Source organism: Aethalodelphis obliquidens, unplaced genomic scaffold, assembly GCF_003676395.1.
Source record: "Aethalodelphis obliquidens isolate GAN/ISIS:26980383/991018 unplaced genomic scaffold, ASM367639v1 scaffold4, whole genome shotgun sequence".
Lineage (NCBI taxonomy): Eukaryota > Metazoa > Chordata > Mammalia > Artiodactyla > Delphinidae > Aethalodelphis > Aethalodelphis obliquidens.
In genome coordinates, this window is record NW_020837948.1 from 53,513,540 (window position 1) to 53,527,760 (window position 14,221).

The 14,221-nt window shown below is 37.1% G+C and overlaps 1 protein-coding gene across 2 annotated transcripts in view; it reads right to left on the reverse strand.

Moving 5' to 3' along the window:
* The window catches only part of MSH3 (mutS homolog 3), a 183,893-nt gene that overhangs the window by 35,146 nt on the left and 134,526 nt on the right, over positions 1 to 14,221 (reverse strand). The gene's annotated exons all lie outside the window — the stretch shown is intronic.

Below are 14,221 nucleotides of genomic sequence, written 5' to 3' on the forward strand. Positions count from 1 at the left end.
GAAACACAAAATGAGGCTACAAGGCACTGGGGACCATGAGTAAGAAGTTATGAGTAACCAAAAGGTAGGGCAGGGAAAGAAAAAATACAGAAGAACCAAGAGGAAATAAGAAACTTCATGCAAATAATGGGGGCATTAGAGTAAAGCATTAGAAAGTCTTACTATTAAAGGTATTAAAAAGTAAACCTGTTCCCATCTCTAAAGATATCCCATATCCTTATTAACCATACATTTCCAGTCTCCCTAAAGCCAAGGTATACTAGAGATCTTGCTCTTCCTGTGTGATTCCTTTCTCTTAGGATTACATATGGCTTTATAATGAGCCTCATGAATCTCCATTACTTGAAGGAACTTGAGTGAATCTGTGTTTCTTGGAACAGAAAGAGCCTAGCACAGTAAGAGCAAAGGAAACAAACTTGGTACAAGTAGAATGATAAAACTTATGATTAAAATTTTTAAAATTCTCCTACAGATGTTAAAAAATAATAAGCCTATTATAAACAAATGAACATTTGGCATATGAAATGTTTTGAAAATTCAAAATAATTGAACAGATTTCTTTTTTAAAATTGACAGAAATTACACAAGAAATAGAAAATCTGAATAATCCTATACCTATTGAAGAATTAAATCTGTAATTAAAAGCCCTTCCAAAAGAAAAACCCCAAACCCAGATAACTTCCCCACTGAATTCTTGTAAACATATAAGAAAGAAATAGCACCAATCTTACAAAAACTCTTCTAGAGAAGAGAACAAGAGGGAACTCTTTCCAAATCATTTCAGAAAGCCAACATAATCTTGACATCAAAACCTGACAAGAGCATTACAAGAAAAAAAAAATACAGGTCAGTTTCATCCATAAATATATAATATATGCAAGACTCCTTAATAAAATATTAATAAGACAATCCAAGGATATATAAACCATTTAGAATTTTTGAGCAATGTAAGGTTGGTTTAATATTCAAAAGCCAATCAATGTAATTCACCACATTAACAGAATACAGAAATCATGATGCTCTCCAATGACACACAGAAAGCATCTGATAAAATTCAATATCCATTCATTTAAAAAATTGCAGGAAAAGGAAATAAAAGGTATAAGAATTGGAAAGAAAATGATGAAATTATGAAACTGTCATTATTCCTACATAAAGGAATAATGACATACAGGAAAAACTGTGTTTCCAGAAAAATCTAAAGTAATCTATGAAAATTATTAGAATTGACAAATGAATTGAGCAAGAGCTCTGGGCATAAGTTCAGTATTCAAATGCCAACTTTATTTCTACATTTTAGCAACAAGTAATTACAAATTTTAAAAATTTAATGATATAATTTACCATAGTATCAAAAGAAATCAAATACCTAGGAATAAACCTAACAAAATGACCAAGACTTCTAAAGAGAAAACTACAAAACATTATTGAAAGAAATTAAAGAAGGCCTAAGTAAATTAAAGAAAGTGCCATGTTCATAGACTAGAAGGCTCAATATTGTAATGCTACAATAATTAAACTGGTGTGATTCCGGCACAGACACAAATAGACCAGTGGAACAGAATACAGTCCAGAACAGACTGACATGTATACAGTTTCCTGACTTACAACAAAAGTGACACTGTAGCACAGTGGACAAAGGATGTTCCTTTTAATAACTAGTGCTGAGTCAAAAAGATATCCATATAGAAAAATTTTAAATCTTGATTTCTTAAGTTACATCATAAAAATCAATTCCAGGTGGATTACAGATTTGAAAGACAGGGGAAAACTATAAGGTTATTGGACAATAACATATGACCTTGGGGGTAGACGAAGATTTCATAAGCTGATCATGAATCACAATTAACTGTAAAGAAAAATGCTGAAAATTAGAGTACATTAAAATTAAGAACTTTTATTCATTAAAAGATGTAATTAAGAGAATGAAAAATTATGGAATAGAAGATATATGTACTAAGTATTTCCCCAAGACCTGAATACAGTATACATAATGAACTCCCACAAATCAAAAGAAAGACAACCTCAAGAAACATGGCTGAAAAAAAATTTTTTAAATGACAAGAGAGGGATTTCCCTGGCGGTCCAGTGGTAAAGAATCTATCCTGCAATGCAGGGGACGCGGGTTCGATCCCTGGTTGGAGAACTAAGGTCCCACATGCCATGGAGCAACTAAGCTCAGGCACCACAACTGCTGAGCTCGTTGAGCGCCTCAACTAGAGAGCCCTACATGCCGCAAACTACAGAGCCCACGTGCTCTGGAGCCCATGTGCCACAACTACAGAGAGAAAACCTGCAAGCCACAACTAGACAGAAGCCCATGTGCTGCAGTGCAAGATCCCACAGACCACAACAAAGACCTCGCAGTGCCACAACTAAAGACCCAATGCAGCCTAAATGAATGAATGAATTAATAAATTAAGTAATGAATTAATGAATGACAAGAGAAGAAACACAAATGGCCAGTAAGATGACATTCTACTTCAGATCATTAAGAAAATGTAAACCAAATCAGAGAGACCACATCACTTCACTAAATGGCTAAAGTTAAAACCAAAAACTGCCAGTATTAAGCTTTGGCAAAGATGCAAAACAACTAGAATTTTTATATACTGCTACTGGCGAAGTAAATTGTACACTAGTTTGGAAAACTGTTTGGCAGAATCTATTAAAGCTGAAAGTAAACATATCTGAACAATTCTGCTCTTAGGTACATGTCTAACAGAAATGTATACGATGTATATTAAAAAAATGTAAAAGAATGTTCACAGTAATACTTTTCATAATAGTACTAAATTGGAAGTAACTCAAATGTTTATCAATAGAACAGAAAAGTTATCATGTATTTATACAATGAAATTCTCTATGACAATGGAAATAAATAATATGCAAAAAATATGGATGAACTGTATAAAACCAATGTTGAATCAAAGAAGCCAGACACAAAGAGTATATATTGTATATCTCTATTGATATCAGGCTCAAAAACAAGCAAAAATAACCAAAATTATTATTCTTTGGTAAAACATATTAGGACAGTGATTAACTTTCAGGGGGGAAGTAGCTACTGGGAGGCCCTCTCATACTCTACAAGTGGAGCTTTTAGAATGTGTTCATTTCCATTCTATTGTTCTACTTCTCAACCTGGTTTTGGGATACTTAAATGGGTACACTTTGTGAAAATTCACTAAGCTGTACACTTATGATTTGTGCATAATTCTGTATATTTCAATAAAGGTTATTTAAAAAAGGAAATGAATATATTCTCACAAATTAATCTACCAAGCAATACAATTCCAGAAGTTAATTTTGAAATTTCTTTGATAGGTTAAAAACAAACAAACAAAAAACAAAGGAAAGTCAATACAATTTTGAAGAACCACAATTGTGAGAGGAGACTCTGTAATAAAGCTATAGTAATTAAAAGTGCAATATTGCTTTAGGCACAGGTAAACATAGCAGTAACAGAAAGCCCGGACACAAACGTATACATGGCACTTGGTATTTTGCTTATTTTATAAATAAGCAAAAAAGATACCATGGTTCAATAAACAATGGTGGGACAATTGGGTATCCATATGATAACTGAGTTAGGCTTGAATCTCACAGAGTCCCTAAATCGAATCTAGATGGATGAAAGAAAGAAATGTGAAAAGCAAATCTTAAACTTTTAGAAGAAAACATGGGAGAACGACTTAATGACATGAAGGTAGAGAATGATTTACTGAACAAGATAGGAAAAGCAACACAAAAATATAAATCATACAGGAAAAGACTAATACATTTGATTAAATTTTTAAAACCACTGTTAAAAGCAGTCATCAAACACAAAATGAAAAGGCATATAACAAAGAAGTAGTACTCCTACTTATTAATAATACCAAAACAATGGAAAAATGGGCAAAGGACATGAATATGATATTTATAAAAAAAAGAAACATGAAAGGCCAAAAACATGTTAATCAGGGAAAGGAAAATGAAATCAGCAGTATTTTTCAAGGAAAATACTTACATTCATATGAAAAAATAAAGAAATATCCATAGTGAAAACTTTTGAAGGAATAATTTTAAGAAATAACTTTTTACTTTCATCATACCATCAAAAAGTTTAAAAGTCTGTTTACATAGCATGTTGGCAAGAATGTGGACAGGAATTTTGGAAATGTTTACTCTTTAACTGATGTTAAAGAGTCCATATACTGGTACATATGACACAGCAATTCCTCTTTTAGAAATCTAGGAAAATGCACAAGCGCTCAAAAAGACATTTATAAAGCTGTTCACTCTAATAACTGTTTGTATTCGTAATAGACAAAAAATAGAAATTGTCTATCACTAGGAAAATGAAAAGATCTACTTTGTACAATTATTAAAACAATTATTTACAAGGTAGAATACAATAAGATAGGTTCAGTGGCACATATTTATGTAAATTTTAAGTATATACGAAAATATTTATATAGTATTAAGATACATCTAGGGCTTCCCTGGTGGCGCAGTGGTTGAGAGTCCGCCTGCCGATGCAGGGGACACGGGTTTGTGCCCCGGTCCGGGAAGATCCCACATGCCGCGGAGCGGCTGGGCCCGTGAGCCATGGCCGCTAAGCCTGCGCGTCCGGAGCCTGTTGCTCCGCAACGGGAGAGGCCACAGCAGTGAGAGGCCCGCGTGCCGCAAAAAAAAAAGATACATCTATATCAAAGAATAAAAGCCATGCATAAGGATAATAAATAACATCAGGATAATGGTTGCCAATGACGGCAGGAGGTAAAGAGGGAGGAAAAGAGATGGTAGTTAATTACATATGACCTTAGCTATATGTATACTATTTTATTCACTTTAAAAAACCCTAAATTATTACAAAATGTCAGTCTCTATGATATCTGAGTGAGGGGTAAATGAAGGTTATACTGTTTTCTATACCTTTCCACTTGTTTGAAATATCAGGTAGTTGAAAGTTATTTAAGTGAATTACTTTAAGATTTAATTATTTCATGGATAATCACGAACAATCAAGTAACTCTTTGCAAAAACACATATAATTTCAGAAAAATTCACATAAGTTCCAAACGACATTTTGTTATTTGGATTTCCAGCATATTATACAAAAACAAAGTACCAGAAAATCACATAATGGAAAGTGAAAGAATATAACACAAAGGAGATAACCCACAGAAGGGTTACACGTGCCATGCTAAGGCCCCCTGAACTGAGAAGGCATTGTTTATGGAGCTGCCTGAAGCGGAACTACCAAATTCAATGAGCACGTGAGGGTGGCCAATGGGAATGCGGGAGCAGAAATTTTTTTTTAATCAGTAATTAAGGAAAGCTATAAGAAAAACATACACCCTTTATCTTGTAGACAACCTTACTCCTCCCAATGCCTTGAAAAATAAAAGTAATTATTGTTCGATTGCATTTTTTCATCCAGTGAAAATCAATAAATTTGACAGGGTATCTTAAAAAAATCTTAATTTAATAACTAAATATTTTAGTAATTAAGATCTATAGTGATAAAGCAAAATATAATAGTATGTGTAGTTAGAAGATGATATCAGTTTCTGGCTTTGCCATTAACTAGGTAGGTACATCTCATTTCCTCATCTGTAAGAATGAATAACAGAAATATTGGCCTTACATGAATTTTGTGAAATTTAAAGTAAATAAGAAAACAAAATATGAAATTCCTTCAAAATTATAAATGCTGTAACAGTTTTTGTAAATCATGTTTCTTAAAACTAAGCCACATGAAGAAAAAGTCACAACACACTCTAAACTAATTGAAACAGAAAAAATGAATTAAAGGAAATGGATAAAAGGAAATGAAAGTAAGTTTGTTAGGCTTAATGTAAAAGTCAAATGTGAAACTTACTGGAAGAGTTTGATAAGTAAAATAAGTATGTGTATGGCACTTACACAAATAAAAACGGTACTCTCTTTTGGATTTAAATTGCATATAAGTTAGCGAAAAATTAATATGCAAATCTGGTACTTCCCATTATTTTCAAAAGGAATGACATTTTCCTTTCACAGTGAACTACACAGAAACTGCTGGTGTTTAGAACCACATGATCATGTACATGTGTCTTGAATACTTCATCTCTCCAGCATTCAATACAGGATAACAAAGTTTTCAATTTATTTGATTTCAGAGCCAATTGATACACAAAGATCAATTCTTTGTATATATAGAGAAAAATATCACATAAAAACTTAGACTTCAGAGTTCTAATATTTAAATAATGTTTATTTAGCTGGAAAACAAGTCTCTTTCCCTGACACTATACACCAGTAAGTGATGAATGACTGATAAAGCAAAATGACCCTTAGAGATCTTCTTTAACCAGGAAGAGGGTATCCACCAAAGCCTTATCACAAACATCAGACTTAATGGTCAAATATTAAAAGCATTTCCTTTAGATCAATCAAGACAAGATGTCCACTATTACTGCTTTTATTCAACCTTACGCTGGAGGCCCCAGGCAGCATAACATGACACTGAAAAAAATAAAAGGTATAATTATGGACTAAAAAGAACAAAACAAAATTGTCATTCACAGACACATGATGGTTTACAAAGATAACCAAGAAGAATGGCTAGACGAATTATAACTAATGAGAGAGTCTAACAAGGTGGCTAGATTTAAGATCAAAATGCAAAATAAACTTCATTTTTCTATAAGAGCAACAAATAATTAGGAAATAATTGTAAAAAAGTGGTGTGATGAATTGGGAGATTGGGATTGATGTATATACACTAATATGTATAAAATGGATAACTAATAAGAACCTGCTTATAAAAAAATAAATAAAATAAAATTCAAAAAAAAGTTATGATCTATATAGCAACAAAGGAATACTTAGTAATAAATATGATAAAGATGTAAAAAAACCTTTATGAAAATAATTTTTTACTTTTCTTGAGAGGACTTAAAACCAAAATAAGTATATACTACATTCATAGAGGAACAAATTTATATGCCACATCTATATCATAAAGATGCCAACTTTCTCCCAAAGTGATCCCTAGGGTCAATGCAATTCCAATAAAAATCTCAATTTTTCCCCCCACAAAGAACTAGTTAAGTTGACTCTAAAATGAAATGGAGAAGCAAATGCTAAGGAAAACTCAAGATGTTCTATTAGAAGAATAGGTGGGGAGATGTAAAACATCATTTAATGCTATAGTAAATAAAACTCTGTGATTCTGGCTTAGGAACCAAAAACAAAACAACAACAACCAAAAAAAAAAAAAAAAACTGATGAGTGGAAAATAATAAGAGTCCAAAACAGTTCCATGAAAAGTTAATATATGACAGAAATAATTCTGCAGATTGATGGGAAAGAATGGATTATTTGAAAATTGATGTAGGACAACTGATTATATAGAAAGATATGAGATTGGAATCCCACCTCACACAAGATATAAAAATAGATTTTAGGTTGATTCATTAAGGACCTAAACCTGAAAAGTAAAACTTAAGAAATTATAGGTGTGGGCTTCCCTGGTGGCACAGTGGTTGAGAGTCCGCCTGCCGATGCAGGAGACACGGGTTCGTGCCCCGGTCCGGGAGGATCCCACATGCCACGGAGCGGCTGGGCCCGTGAGCCATGGCCACTGAGCCAGCACGTCTGGAGCCTGTGCTCTGCAATGGGAGAGGCCACAACAGTGAGAGACCCGCGTACCGCAAAAAAAAAAAAGAAATTATAGGTGAATACTTTATAAAGATTGGTCAAAAAGATTAATATATAACCCAAGTTTATAAAGTATACAGAACTCACATTTCAAAAAGTCATTTGTACTCTCTGTAAAACTAGTCAGGGACATGTGACTGCCTTTCCTATCTAGTTCCCAAGATGACATAGCAAGTACATACATGATCAAGGAATTTCACCTATTTAATGTGTTTATCTATCTTTTAGTGAGGATCATATGTATTTGAGGTACCACACATCAAAGGGTGTCAGATATGAAAGATACATTAAATCTATCTGGAAGACCAGTTTGGATGAGTAAGCATTCTAACAGAATAGCCAGAAGCCAAAAGTTGGCAAAAAACCACTCTGGAGCCTACTAAAGTTACTAGTAATGCACCCAACTGGACTGGTCTAGACAGTGCCCAAACCTGTGATAGCATCAAGCAAGATGCCATGCACAGAGCAAGTTCTCAAGAAACCACACATGGATGGGTGGATGGATGGATGAATGACAGGGAACAAAAGGTGAAGTACTGCACCAAGGGGACTGTTTCTGGATAGCATCTATTACTCTGATGAACCTTTGGAGAGGCTAGAATTTCATTCTTTAAAGTTTTTACCTTAGTATTGGCAATGTCTGGATAGCATGTCATAAGATCTTAGTATTGTGTACTAAGAGTCAAAACACTGAATTTAAATCAGTAAGTTTTAAGATAGCTAATCAAGTTCCACATTTAATGCCATATTCTTTGGGAGAAAAAAGAGGTAAAGATAAAAAAAAATAAAAGGTAAACTTCAAGGTATCATAAGAAAATCATAGACAACAAGTGCCAGGCACTGTGCTCAAGATTTTATATTCGTCATCTCATCCAGTTCTCATAACAGTCTCATGGGGTAATACTAGTATCACTGTATTTTCATGTTACAGGTGAGGAAAGAAAGGCTTGGGGAAGCTAACTATTACCTTGCCCAGTAATGCAGAACTACTAAGTAGTAGAACTGGGATGCTAAGTGAAGACCGCCCTGACAGATGTCTCGAAGGGAATCCCTACTCAATGACAAGAAATCACAGTCACCACTAAATGAGAGTGCTGCTCTAGCTCAGAGCCAGCATCCTTGGATTTCTCACTGGGTAAACTACAGCGATGATCAGTCAGAATATTCCTGAAGTCAGGAGATGCATAGCAGAAAAAAAAAAAAAAAAGATAAAATTGTTCAATGTTAATTTCCAAGACTTGAGTATCACCTAATTTTCTGCAAAAACTGCTTTCTTCCTTGACAAGTACAGATGTTGACATCTATCCTTTAAAAAGAATCATGGTAGGGCTTCCCTGGTGGCACAGTGATTGAGAGTCCGCCTGCCGATGCAGTGGACACGGGTTCGTGCCCCGGTCCGGGAGGATCCCGCATGCCGCGGAGCGGCTGGGCCCGTGAGCCATGGCCGCTGGGCCTGCGCGTCCGGAGCCTGTGCTCTGCAGTGGGAGAGGCCGCGGCAGTGAGAGGCCCGCGTACCGAGAAAAAAAAAAAAAAGGAATCATGGTAGAACTACTTTTATAATAGCTGCAGACTGTTGAAAAAGTTCAACGGTATCAAAGTGCTTTATTCCCTGAAAACGTCAATCAGTGGCACGTTACAGTAAGACACTCCTCAGTGAAAGCTTCGTCCAGACAAGCTCTCAGCCAAATCCCTGCACTTTTAACCCAAGGCAAACTCCAAACAGAAAGGGGGAGAATGAGGCTGGAGAGGAGTACAGCCTGTATGGTGAGATACCAAGATAAAAGTCCAAATCCTTCCAACATCTACATGCTTCCCAATTTACGTTCCACTGAGAGCTAGTTGTTACTCTGCCCAACCCTTTCATTTTATAGATGAAGAAATCAAGATCCAGCGAGTATGGTGGCCTATCTGAGATGACAGTAAACTAACAGCAGAGCAGGATTTGAAATTACATCTCCCATCACAGTCAGGCACTTTCCCACTACACTCATGTACCAAAAAGTAGTACACGATAAGAATTTTTTAAAAAAGGAATAGAGAAAGTGCTAGAATAGAAAGAAATTATTTCTGGCCACAGTGATGGGGAAGGCTCTAAGGAGGCAGTAGCATATTTTGGGTCTTGAAGGCTGAGTAGTTCAATCACTGGAGATGAGTAAGAGATAGGAAAAGAGAAGAGGAACATTCTGCACAGGTCAGAACACTTTAAAAAGCAGTTATCCTTGACAAGAAAATTCATGAAGTGTTCCATATTTTTAATCTATGGTGAAGGAAGCAAGAATATACAATGGAGAAAAGACAGTCTCTTCAATAAATGGTGCTGAGAAAACTGAACAGCTACGTGTAAAAAAAAATGAAATTAGAACATTCTCTAACACCATACACAAAATAAACTCAAAATGGATTAAAAACCTAAATGTAAGACCAGATACTATAAAACTCTTAGAGGAAAACATAGGCAGAACACTCTCTGACATAAATTGAAGAAAGATCTTTTTTTTTTTTTTGCGGTACGTGGGCCTCTCACTGTTGTGGCCTCTCCCGTTGCGGAGCACAGGCTCCGGACGCGCAGGCTCAGCGGCCATGGCTCACGGGCCTAGCTGCTCCGCGGCATGTGGGATCTTCCTGGACCGGGGCACGAACCCGCGTCCCCTGCATCGGCAGGCGGACTCTCAACCACTGCGCCACCAGGGAAGCCCGAAAGATCTTTTTTGATCCACCTCTGAGTGAACGAAATTAAAAACAAAAATAAATGAATGGGACCTAATAAAAGCTTTTGCACAGCAAAGGAAATCATCAACAAAACAAAAAGAAAACGCAGAGAATGGGAGAAAATATTTGCAAACGAAGCAACTGACAAGGGATTTATCTCCAAAATATACAAAGAGCTCATGCAGCTCAATATCAAAAAAAAACCAACCCAATCAAAAAGTGGGTGGAAGATCTAAACAGACATTTCTCCAAAGAAGACATACAGATGGCCAAGAGGCACATGAAAAGATGCTCAACATCACTAATCGTTAGAGAAATGCAAATCAAAACTACAATGAGGTATGACTTCACACTGTTCAGAATGACCATCATCAAAAAATCTACAAACAATGGAGAGGGTGTGGAGAAAAGGGAACCCTCTTGCACTGTTGGTGGGAATGTAAATTGATACAGCCACTATGGAGAACAGTATGGAGGTTCCTTAAAAAACTAAAAATAGAGCTACCATATGATCCAGCAATCCCATTCCTGGGCATATATCCAGAGGAAACCATAATTGAAAAGGATGCATGCACCCCAATGTTCATTGCAGCACCATTTACAATAGCCAGGACATGGAAGCAACCTAAATGTCCATCAACGGAGGAATGGATAAAGAAGATGTGGTACATATATACAATGGAATATTACTCAGCCATAAAAAGGAAAGAAATTGGGTCATTTGTAGAGATGTGGATGGACCTAGAGACTGTCAGAGTGAAGTAAGTCAGAAAGAGAAAAACAAATATCATATGATATCACTTATATGTGGAATCTAAAGAAATGGTACAAATGAACCTATTTTCAAAACAGAAGTTGAGTCACAGATGTAGAAAATAAACTTGTGGTTCCCAGTGGGGGAAGGGGGGCAATAAATTGGGAGACTGGGATTAACATATACACACTACTATATATAGAATAGATAAATAATAAGAACCTACATGCAAGAGGGAAGAGATATGGGAACATATGTCTAACTGATTCACTTTGTTATAAAGCAGAAACGAACACACCATTGTAAAGCAATTATACTCCAATAAAGATGTTATAAAAAAAAGAACCTACATATACACACTACTATATATAGAATAGATAAATAATAATAATAAGAAGAAGAACCTAGCAAGGGAACTCTATTCAATTCTCTGAAAGGACCTGTATGGAAATAGAATCTAGAAGAGTGGATATATGTGTATGTATAACTGACTCACTTTGCTGTACAGCAGAAACTAACACAACATTAGTTAATCCACTATACACCAATAAAAAAAAATTAATTAAAAAAAGAGTTTTAAAAAAACTGTTGATTTAGAAAAAAAAAAAAAAAGCAGTTTATCCAGGAAGAAAGGAGCACGAGAAGACAGAAATGATAGAAAATAACATTCAAATGCCATTAATATTTCCTCCAATCATTAACAATATATGATGATAATGCTATGTGAAAAACACATTTATAGTGATTCTCACTGAGGATAAACTGGAGACTGGCAGAAAGACTCTTGTACAACCAAAGCTGTAAGAAAGATCCACAGAGAGAATCAAAAACAAGGATACAAATGAACTTATTTACAAAACAGAAACAGACTCATAGATGCAGAAAACAAACTTATAGTTCCAAAGGGGAAGGGGTGGTGGGGATAAATTGGGAATTTGGGATTAACAAATACACATTACTATATATAAAATACATAAAAAACAAGGACCTACTGTATAGCACAGGAAACTATTTTCAGTATCTTCTAATAACCTTTTACAAAAAATAATCCAAAAAAGAATATATATACATATACGTATATATATATATAACTGAATCACTTTGCTGTATACCTGAAACACTGTAAATCAACTACATTTCAATAAAAAATATTGTTTTAAACAAAAATAAATAAACAAAAAGAAAGATCCACAAAGAATCAGCCAGGAAGGGAAGCGAAGCGATCAAGTCAGGACCTATGCCCCTGGGAAAGGACATAGAAGAGAAGGGGGATCCTTCCTGGGGAGTGAGCGGTTCAGGCCACATATTGGGCGCCCCAGCCCTGGGGTCCAACACAGGGAAGAAGAGTCCCCTTAGCTGGTTAGAAAGCCAGTGGGACTAACAGGAAGGCTGAAAGAAACCTAGACAACGTTCACGAAGAGTGCACACAAACTTCCTTACTCTTTAATTTTTATTTTATTTTATTTTATTTTATTTTACATGTTGGGGGTAGGAGTTTATTAATTAATTAATTTATTTTTGCTGTGTTGGGTCTTCGTTTCTGTGAGAGGGCTTTCTCTAGTTGTGGCAAGAGGGGGCCACTCTTCATTGCAGTGCGCGGGCCTCTCACTGTGGCGGCCTCTCTTGTTGCAGAGCACAGGCTCCAGACACACAGGCTCAGTAGTTGTGGCTCACGGGCCTAGTTGCTCCGCGGCATATGGGATCTTCCCAGACCGGGGCTCGAACCCGTGTCCCCTGCATTAGCAGACAGATTCTCAACCACTGCGCCACCAGGGAAGCCCAAACTTCCTTACTCTTGAAACAAGGTGCAGAAAGCAAATTGAAACTACACTGGACTCTGGAAGGTTTCCTGCGACCACTCCAGCACATGCCCTAGTCTGAACCAAGCACCCGCTCAGGCCCCACCTGCTTTGTGACACAGCTCCACGCTAGGGTGAGTGCTGCTGCAGCTGAGGAGAATGTTCACTTGCAAGGGACTGCCAGCCCAGGCCCGGAATGGCATCTGAATGGGGTAAGAGCAGCCGTTACTGGTGCTGACAGAAACAGCACATCAGAAGTGGTCCTGGGCTTTGACTGTGGCCAGGACCACCACAGCCCGTGCCCAGATCTAGGCCAAGTGCCCACAACGGCCCCGCCTGCTCTACGGCGCAGTTCCACACTAGGGTGAGAGCTGCGGCAGCCGAGGGGAGTGCTCAGTTGTAAAGCAAAAAGGCGGCTCAGACTGGGAACAGCATCTGAACAGGGCACGGGCAGCCATTACTGGCACTTACAGAGGCAGCACACCAGAAGCAGTCTCAGGATCTGACAGTGGCTGAGGCCAACAGCCCACACCCAGACTCTTGCTCCAGCACTGCTCCCTTCTGGGGCGAGGGTACTGGTGCCGGGAGTGGGGAGAGCAAGAGCACACACTTTGAGGGAATGGAGCCAGCTTAGACCCAACTCTCAGGGCTTCTGCTCCTGCACCTTGGGACCTGCCCCTGCCCCCAGTAGGGTGGTGTTGGCCACAGAGCAGAGGAGAAGCTCCAGCTCTCACTTGGCTCTGGCCCTGGGCCTTCCACCTCCAATCCCATTGCCTACCAAGGTGATGGCTTCTAGCACACCCTGGGGAAAGATGTGACTCATGCTCACGTGAGATCTAGCTCTCCCACCAAAGGCACTGGGCACATTCAGATTATATAAGGGCACTCCCACACAAGGATACCCCTTCAAGACCACAACAGGTAACTGTTTCACCTAATTTCACACAGACAGAGAAAGTTAAGTAAAATAATAAGACAAAGGAATTTGTTTCAATCAAAAGAACAAGAGAAAACCTCTGAAAAAACAACTAAGGAAACAGAAATAAGTAATTTGCCAGATAAAGAATTTAAAGCATTAGTAATAAGCATGCTAACTGAATTAGGCAAAAGAATAGAGGAACACAGTGTGAATTGTAACAAGGACCAAGAAAGTATAAAAAGGAACCAGTCAGAACTTAAGAATAACTGAAATGAAAAACATACTAGAAGGAATTAATAGCAGACTAGGTGATACAGAAGAATGCACAACTGATTTGGAAGATAGAAT